Here is a 9899-nt window from a genome sequence, read left to right as displayed (position 1 = left end):
TTAGTAGTAGTATATATACATTGAATGGTGCGTATACATGTGTATATATCTTATATAGATGTGTATATTTAACGTATGCATGTGTATATGTTTTATAAATTAGTATATATATATATATATATATATATATAGTAATGTATATATATTGTAGTATACTTTATTAGTAGTAGTATATATACATTGAATGGTGCGTATACATGTGTATATGTTTTATAAATTAGTATAGATGTGTATGTTTAACGTATACATATGTATATGTTTTATAAATTAGTATATAACTATATATATATATATATATATATATATATATATATATTGTAATGTATATATATTGTAGTATATTTTATTTAAACTTTAAAGTAGTACATATATATTGGATGGTGCGTATATATGTGTAATTGTGTATATAATGTATATAGGTGGGTATATATAATGTATATTGAAAAACAGTATTTTTTTATTTCTTTTACAGAGTTTAACCGGTTTTTTAATCGGGTTTGACCGGGTTTAAGTGGGTTTGATCGGGTTGGATTAAGTGGGCCGGGTTAGAGTTGTTTTAAATTTTTTAACTGTTGAACCCGGACTGACCCGGCCCACTTAGACCCCAACCCGGACCTGGCCCAGCCAACAAACTGATTAAATGACACGAGTCGATTTCGGGTTGGCCCAGCCCGGCCCACATGACAGTCTTAATCATAACCCAAATAGAGTCATGCTGATGACGGGTACGAGAAAAACCTGTCACAAAGTCCATGTTCACTTCCTCCCATTTCCATATGGGAATACTGAACTCCTGCATGGACCCACTAGGTTTCTGGTGCTCAACCTTAACTTGCTGACATGTAGAGCACTTAGCTACAAACTCTACAATATTTCTCTTCATCCCACTCCACCAATAGATCTCCCACAAATCGCGGTACATCTTAGTGGCCCCTAGATGAATAGAGTAACGCAACTCATGTGCTTTTGCAAAAATTTGTTTCCTTAAATCATCTACACCAGGCACACACAATCTACCTTAACAACGCAAAACACCATCTCTCCGTTGGGAGAAGGCCTCTACTTTCTGATCTCTGACTGATTCTTTCAACTTAACTAGACTGGGATCTCTATCTTACTTTTTCTTCATCTCGGACACTAGAGATGACTCTGAGCTACTCTGCACCCACACACTACCTTTGCTTAATCGAGTAAACGAACATCTAGTCAAGAAAGCTGATGAATTTCCTGAGCTAACTTCTTCTTACCATCCTCAACATGAGCTATACTACCCATAGACATTCTACTGAGAGCATCAGCCACTACATTGGCCTTGCCTGGATAATACAGAACACTCATGTCATAATATTTCAATAACTCTAACCATCTTCTCTTACGCAAATTCAAATCTTTCTGAGAGAACACATACTAAAGGCTATTGTGATCTGTGAATACGTCTACATGCACCCCATACAAGTAATGCCTCCAGATCTTTAAGGCAAATACTACAGCTGCTAGCTCAAGATCATGAGTTGGATAATTCTTCTCATAGGGTTTAAATTATCTAGAGGCGTAGGCTATGACCTTACCTCTCTGCATGAGGACACAACCCAAACCTACTCTGGATGCATCACGGTACACAACAAAACTATCTGAACCATCTGGTAGAGTCAAGACTGGGGCTGAGAAGAGTCGAGCCTTCAACTCCAGAAAACTCTTCTCGCATGAATTTGACCACTGAAACTTAACTTTCTTATAAGTCAATCTGGACATGGGGGATGCAATAGAAGAAAACCCTTCAACAAATCGATAATAATAGCCAGCTAAGCCTAAGAAACTCCTGATATCTGATGGAGAGATAGGTCAAGAAAAGTTTCTCACCGCTTCAGTCTTTAGAGGATCAACTCTAATGCCATCACCAAAAATAATATGACCAAGGAATGCTACTGATCTTAGCCAGAATTCACACTTACTGAATTTAGCGAACAACTGATGAGCTCTAAGAGTTTAAAGCACTATGCTGAGATGGTCTGCATGATCGTTTTTGCTATGAGAATAGACAAGAATGTCATCAATGAAGACTATAATGAACATGTTCAAGTACTGCTTGAACACTCGGTTCATCAAGTCCATGAAAGCTGCTGGGGCATTTGTAAGACCAAAGAACATGACTAGAAATTCGAAGTGACCATACCGAGTTTGGAAAGCTATTTTTGGAATGTCACATTCTCTGACTCTAAGCTGATGATAGCCTGATCTGAAGTTTATCTTGGAAAAGTAACTGGCACCCTAAAGTTGGTCGAACAAGTCATCAATTCTAGGAAGTGGATATTTATTCTTTACTGTGACCTTGTTCAACTGATGGTAGTCTATGTACATTCTGAGAGAACCGTCTTTTTTACACATGAATAGAATAGGTGCGCCCCACAGGGAGATGCTGGGCCTGATGAATCCTTTATCTAAGAGACCCTGTAACTGTTTTTCAGTTCTTTGAGCTGAGTATCTGGGAGAAAGTCTATTCCAAAGTTGATTTCCCTTTCGGGAGAAACTCTGGGAAGATCTTCAGGAAACTCATCTGAGAATTCATTTACTACTAGGACTGACTCAAGAGTAGAAGTTTTTGAGTTAGAGTCTTTGACTCGTACAAGATGATGGACACACCCCTTGGATATCATCTTTCTGGCTTTAAGGTAAGAAATCAACTGACCCCTAAGAGCTGTAGTACTACCCCTCCATTCAAGGACTGGTTCATTTGGAAACTGAAAATAAAATATTTTATTTCTATAATAAACTGAGGCATAGCATGAGTGGAGCCAATCCATGCCGAGAATGATGTCAAAATTCGTCATCTCTAACTCCATGAGATCAACTGAAGTTACTTTTTAAGATATTATGATCGGACAGTTCCTGTATACCTGTCTGACTACAATGGAAACACCCACTGGGGTAGACTCTAAAAAGGGCTCTGCTAGAGTTCGGGACTGACTCCGAAGTTGATGTCTATATATAGAGTTACAAAAGAAAGAGAAGCTCCAGGGTCTAGTAAATCATAAACATATAAGTGAAAGACTTGCAATGTACCAGTAACTACGTCAGGAGAATTTTCCTGATCTTAGCAGGAATGAAGAGCATATAATCTATTCGGACACTGACCACTGGTAGCATTAGAAATGGCACCCTGCTAATTTGGGCGACCGGATGGAATTGACAACTGATGGGACTGGCCTTGTTGGCGCGCATCCCTACCTTTCTGAGCAACTACTCGACACTCACGAATCCGATGGCCTAGCTTGACACACCCAAAGCATATATCATTACCCGCTCTACACTTATTCTGATAGTGTCTGCCACACTTCTAACGTAAAGAATTGATACGAGCACTGCTAACACTGACCTGGGACTTAGATTCTGGTGCCTTATCCCTATTGTCATTTCTAAATTTGGGTACTAAGGCACTGGCTGAAGAAGGTACTGGGGCTGAAGACCTCTGATAAAACTGAGGACGGTTACTACCTTTTGACTTTGGCTGATTGAAATTAAAACTACCCATCCTAGCCCTCTTGTTTCGCCTCTCCCTCTCCTTAATCTTTTTCTCCTCTATCTGTTGAGCATGAACTATCAGCCTAGATAAGTCCATCTCACTAATCAGAATTGTGGTCCTACACTCCTTGACCACACTACAGACATGCCAGACACAAACTTACTCATCTTGGACCTACTATCAGCTACCACATAAGGAGCATATCTAGCTAACTGAGTGAACTTGAGAGAATACTCTCTCACACTCATGCTGCTTTGCCTTAAATTAATAAATTCTAACACCTTGGGCTCCATCAAATCTAATGGAAAGAATCTGTCCAAGAAAGCCGTGAAAAACTATTCCCATTCTATAGGCCCTGCATCAATACCTCTATCAACTTTTCACTACTTAAATCAAGTATGGGCTATATCCTGCAATTGATATGTAGCCAACTCATCACTCTGAATAGATGTCACCCCCATAGCATCTATTACCTTCTGAACCATATCTAATAATTCATGTAGATCCTCTTCAGACTTGGATCCCATGAAAGAAGGAGGATTCATCTAGGTGAAATCCCAAATTCTAGTTGCAGCAGTATTGGCCACTGGGTTGGCCAGAACAGCAGCTGGCCATTCATTTTGTGCTACTTTGGAGTTTGCTAGAGTAGTGAACGTAGCCCTGAATTCTGTGTGAGAAATATGCTCGTCCAGAGGATCTGCCTGGATGGGCTGAGGGGCTGGCTGAGTGTTCTTTTTCCGTTATTCTTGGGAAACATATTCAGTAAATAGAAAGAAGAAATAAATTAAACAGGGAGTTTGACTTGATCTCATGCTCACTCGCACAACATGAATACTGAAAGAAGGGAAACTTTTCCTAAATGCCTGTTAGCCTCTCTTCCATAAGTGTGGCATGCTACATACCCATGCGCAAGACTCTACTCGACGTGGCTTTCAGACTTCTAGGAAACTTTAAAATCTTAGGCTCTGATACCAAGTTTGTAATGACCTAAGACTACCCCCTAGTCATTACAAGGTGCTTACAGTTCCGAGAGACCACAAGCTAACCCATGAGCTGGTACCTGCTGTGAGCACTGAATAATATAATCATAATTACAAAAGAATAATTGATATGTCATAAGGTTTTAATAACTAAATTTGAAACTGAAATACGAGTCTATAGAAACAACTGGCTAAATCCGATAAAATAATGATAAACTAGATAACTAACCGTAGTATCTGAATACTGAATAACTAACTCTAATGTCTGAAAAGTATCTAAACTGACTGGCTGAATATGAGTTGATGGGACAGGCCCCAACTAACTATTAATTGAGACATGAAATAAAGTAAGCCTGTTCTTAAAGTATAAGGACTCACCACTGCTACTGCTAAGGATCTGATAAGTCTAATCACGAGCTGGGAACTAAGTGTCGGGACCTATGATATAATACATCATAGGGCAAAAGAAAAGGTATGCGATCAGTGCTTTGAATGTACTGGTATGCTAAATGAGGTAGGCTGGTATACATGGGTTCATGAACAGAACTAATAATTAACTGGACAAGCATGTAAAGTATGGAGTACTAAGTAGAGAGCATGGAATCTGTAGATACTGATAATGCATGAAAATCTATAAATACTGAGGATGCATGACCAAGAATATAACATAACTGAGTAAAATCTGTAAACTGAAATACTCAGATAAATGAACTCTGTATGCTTTGGTCAAACGACACTAAGATTGAATAACTGAGTTGGGACTGTAACTGAGACTATATCTGAGACTGTGGGAGGTATCATCTAATCGACATGCCTTAATCTGAGCTAATTGGGATCCAACCTATAACCCCAGCTGGAAGGGTGTTAATACCGTGCCACGGGTGCTAACAATGGCTATGTAGATCCACTAAACTGATATAATGTCCAAAGGACTAAGGGTGTTAAGCCTAAACTGACGGGTGACCCCTGCGAGATAGTCAAGCCTAATCTGACGGGTAACTACTCATATCCTATGCTGGCTACGTAGTTCTGGAGTATAGGGACTGCTAATAACGACTCTGCCTATCTGATGGGGAAGCTTCCATCCCTACACTAGCTCGGTGCTAAATCCTACTCCCAACTGAAAGACACTGAGATACTAGACTATTCTGAGTTGAATAACTGATATCTTACTATTTTGATAGTGCTCATAATATAATATGAAGACTATTCTATAATGTACTGAGGCTAGACTAAATAAACAGCTATGGTTTTCGGGCATTTAATACCCCTAGGACTCAAAACAACAATATTGAAAAAACACTAAAGCTTGAAGACCAAAACATGAATGCTCTTATTAGATAAATCACTCTTGTAGGCATTTTATCAAACACTTGTAGTTCATGGTTTAAAACAATTATAGGAATGTCATGGAATTTGTAGGAATACCATGAATTCATCATAGTAGCATTAAATCATGGTTTAATTCAGTAAATAATAATATTAAAACATGAAAGATTGAATAATAACAATAATTTCATGGTAACATGGTATAAAATCAATAGTACATGGAGATTCATGGATGAAATCATAATTTAAAACATAATAACTTGAAAAGATAACAAATTTTATAATTTAAAAGGGTTGTTTGGACTCCATGGATGTAAGGATCCATGGATGAACATCTAACATACCTGGGATAGTGAATTTCTTGAAGTTCTGGGTGAGTTCTTGAGGATTGGCCTTGAATTTGAAAGTTAGGGTTTTTCTTGTTCTTGAAAGAGGAATTTTTTTTATTGTGAGAGGAATTGAAATAATGATGACTACTTAGGGTGTTTAGGGGTTAAATTTTGTGTTTTAGGTTAATTAGGGTCGTGGAAAAAGACCCAAATACCCTTGAACAAATTTAAAAATGGAAGCTGAAAACTGACCATCCTAATTTTGGCCTTGGCGCGACGTGTCACTATAGCGCTAAGCCACTGGAAAGGGATAACTGGGACCTAGACAAATATCGTGATACGCCACCATCGCGGTAAGCCTATAGATGCCAATATGGCCTACTCTGCGACGCGCCATGATCGCGGAGGCCCACTGAAAATTGATAAACGGGAAATTGGCCTGCTCTACAATGCGCCATGATCATGGAGTCACATTGGAAATTGACAATTATCATTTGGGCTGTCTACACTATGCGCTAAGGTTTAAAATAACGATATTTAACGACTGAAACTTAAAATCGCCATAACTTCTTACTCGGTTATAGAATTTAGACGCATTTTATATCGTTGGAAAGCCAACTGAATTTCCTATGTAATAGCAGGCTCTAAACAGAAAAATAATGAGTGATTTACAAATTTCATATACGAATACTCATGTATTGGGACTTAGATTATGCTAGAAAAATACGGGGTGTTACAGAAGTCATTTCAGTGTTCTTAATCTTTAAAGTTGGAAAAGTTGATATGAGAGGTAGATATCATCCCAATGGGCGTGCCAGAATTTATTGGACAGTAAAATTTTGAGATCAAAATAATAATAATAATAATAATAATAATAATAATAATAATAATAATAACCGGTACAACAAAAAATATTGCAACAATTATTTTATTTATTTCAATGTGTAAGTGTTACAATCTCTGTGAATCTGCTGATTTGCCTTTTCAAATATAAATTCAAAGGCTTCGAGCGTGATCTTGAATTTGAACTTGATTTGTGGATTTGATAGTTACTTGTACCTGAATTCAAGGGCTTTTGAGCTTGTTCTTGAATCTTGTGGTCTTGATCTTGAATCTTGATGAACTGAATTTGAATGCTTGAGCTTTATAAAGAATTTGTGGCATATTATCCACGAGCTTTCTTTTGATCCTTGTTAGAGTTCTTGGTCCTTTTTCTGAATTATGAGACCGTATTTATAGTTGTAGGAAATAAAGAATCATGGTGAATATGAACTTCTTTTGACCAATCAAATTCACGTGACATGACGTCTTTTATGGGCTTTTGATTTCACTATGCTTGCTGCATTATTTAGACATGTGGCATGATCCTATTGACTCCTTAACTTGACTTGGCATGCCACATCATTCGACACGTGGTGCTCATTTGGGCCTCTATAATATGACAATATCTTGGGCGAACCACATGGGCTCATCATTTATAGCCCAAATCAATGGGCTAGCCCAGTAAAAATTAGACTTTAATTAAATCCATACATGTTTGGATTTAAATAATTAATTTAATTATATTAATCCGCAATATTATTTACGACTAATGTATTTTCTAATTTAATATATTATAATCATTAAAAGACTTTTCTTTAGATAAAACTGTCATTTCGCTATTTTTTAATTTATTATTTAATTATTTTTTATTATATTAACTAGACTTCCTAAAATATATGAGACTTTAATATTTTTCTTTTTACTAGACTTCCTAAAATATATGAACTCCTAAAATATATGGTATAAAAATTAATTAATATTTTTCTTTCTACTTAAAAAATATGCACTCATTAACCAAGCGGGATGAATGAGTCATAAAGCTCATAGGACTCATTACTATTTACATAAAAATAATAATTAAAAAAAATTCACTACACATTCATGCGAATAATATTATAATATTATATATATATATATATATAATCTATATCTATATCTATATCTATAATCTATATCTATAATCTATATCTATAATCTATAATCTATAATATATTAAAAGTGTGAAGGGCCTTAGAAATGTTGTTTGAACTTTTGGCCCTTCATTAAAAGAATTTGCTTTAAACAAAATCGTCTTTTCACCATTACCTAATTATTTTAGTAATATAAAATATTGACTATATTATAAAAAAAAAATAGTTTTCCTCACAAAAATAGAATTATTTTTCTAGCATCTAAAAAAAACTCGACCATTCCTAACAAAAAAAGGACAACTCAAAAATCCTAAATAAAATATCCAAAAACCAACAAAAAAAAAAAAAAAAAGAAAACTTGTCCCAACATGGAACCAAAAAGAAATTGAAAAAGAAAAATTTCCTTTCTCCTATCAAAGTCCATAACTACCAAATATCTAATTTTGGCAAAAGGAAGGAGTTGTTGCTTTTTAAGAAATTATAATGAACTAATACAAATCTTTTCTTTATTTGAAATAGCACAATTAATGTGTGTACATGTTAATTTGAGCATCTAAATATGTTTAACATCAAAATTGGATTTCCTCCACACGATCTAAACTGCTTCATAGCTTTTTCCGTTGAGTATTTTGATATTCAGTATCTGTCGAACCAACATATTCTGTTTCAAGATGCATGAGACTGAGAGATTGAAATCTCATTGGTGTAACATGAGAATATATTACTGGCCTCAAATTTAAGCTTTTGACATTGACAGAACCTGCAAAAGTTGTACACGAAATTGCATGAATTTTGGTAAGTTATTGATATTTATAATTTTGATAGTATTTATTATTAAAGAGATAAATTTATTTGTGATTTGAGATAAGTTTTCTTTATTTTTAGTATATACATGAAGTTTACAATAAATAAATCATTATGTATTTTTGATAGACAATTGCAAATTGCAAAGTTCTTTTGTGAAATCTTGATATATCTTATGATTAAGAGTAAATACATAATTACCCCCCTGATGTTGGTCGAAATTTTCAAAAAGAAACTTAAACTTTGAATTCGACCTATTACCCCACAATTCTTCCTTATTCCTTTGCAAATACATCATTTTTTGCTGAATTTCAGTCACACTAAAGAGAGTGCAATGCACGCGCCAATCAGGTGCTGCCACGTGTAAATATGTTTAATTTTATTTTTTATATTTTTTAATAAAATTATAATTTTATTTATCAATTAATCAATTTTAATTTTTTATTCTCCAATTCTCCATTAATCAATCTTCATATCTTCTTCCTTAATTCTCCATTAATCAATCTTCATTTCTTCTTCCCTAATTCTCCATTAACAGTCATTACTCTCTTTTTCTCTTTTTTTTCCCAATTCTCCATTGAAGCTAGAAAATTTCAGAAAAGAAAAATTCTCCTTAATGAATCAAACTAGTGGGATACAAAATCATATATTGACTTTAATATCTTCTTAATGTGTTTAAAAATTGTGAAATGAAGTTTACTTTTTGTGATTAAATTTAATTTTCATCTTCAACACCATTTACTTGAATCATAAAACTCCATTAATGGAGCTTTATTGGAGGATTTGAAGAAGACAATAGTATTTAAATCTCATTACTCATTAGTACGGAGTAATTTCTTCCTTCTTCTTCTTCTCCATCAATCTTCATTAATGGTTTATGAATATTTGACGGAAACTACAAGTTTTAACTTCGGAGAAAATCAATTGACACAATTAAAGGAGATTAATGGAGAAGAAGAAGAAGAAGAAGAAGAAGAAGAAGAAG

Source organism: Capsicum annuum, chromosome 9 (assembly GCF_002878395.1).
Source record: "Capsicum annuum cultivar UCD-10X-F1 chromosome 9, UCD10Xv1.1, whole genome shotgun sequence".
NCBI lineage: Eukaryota > Viridiplantae > Streptophyta > Magnoliopsida > Solanales > Solanaceae > Capsicum > Capsicum annuum.
Note: the sequence above shows the minus strand (reverse complement) of the source record.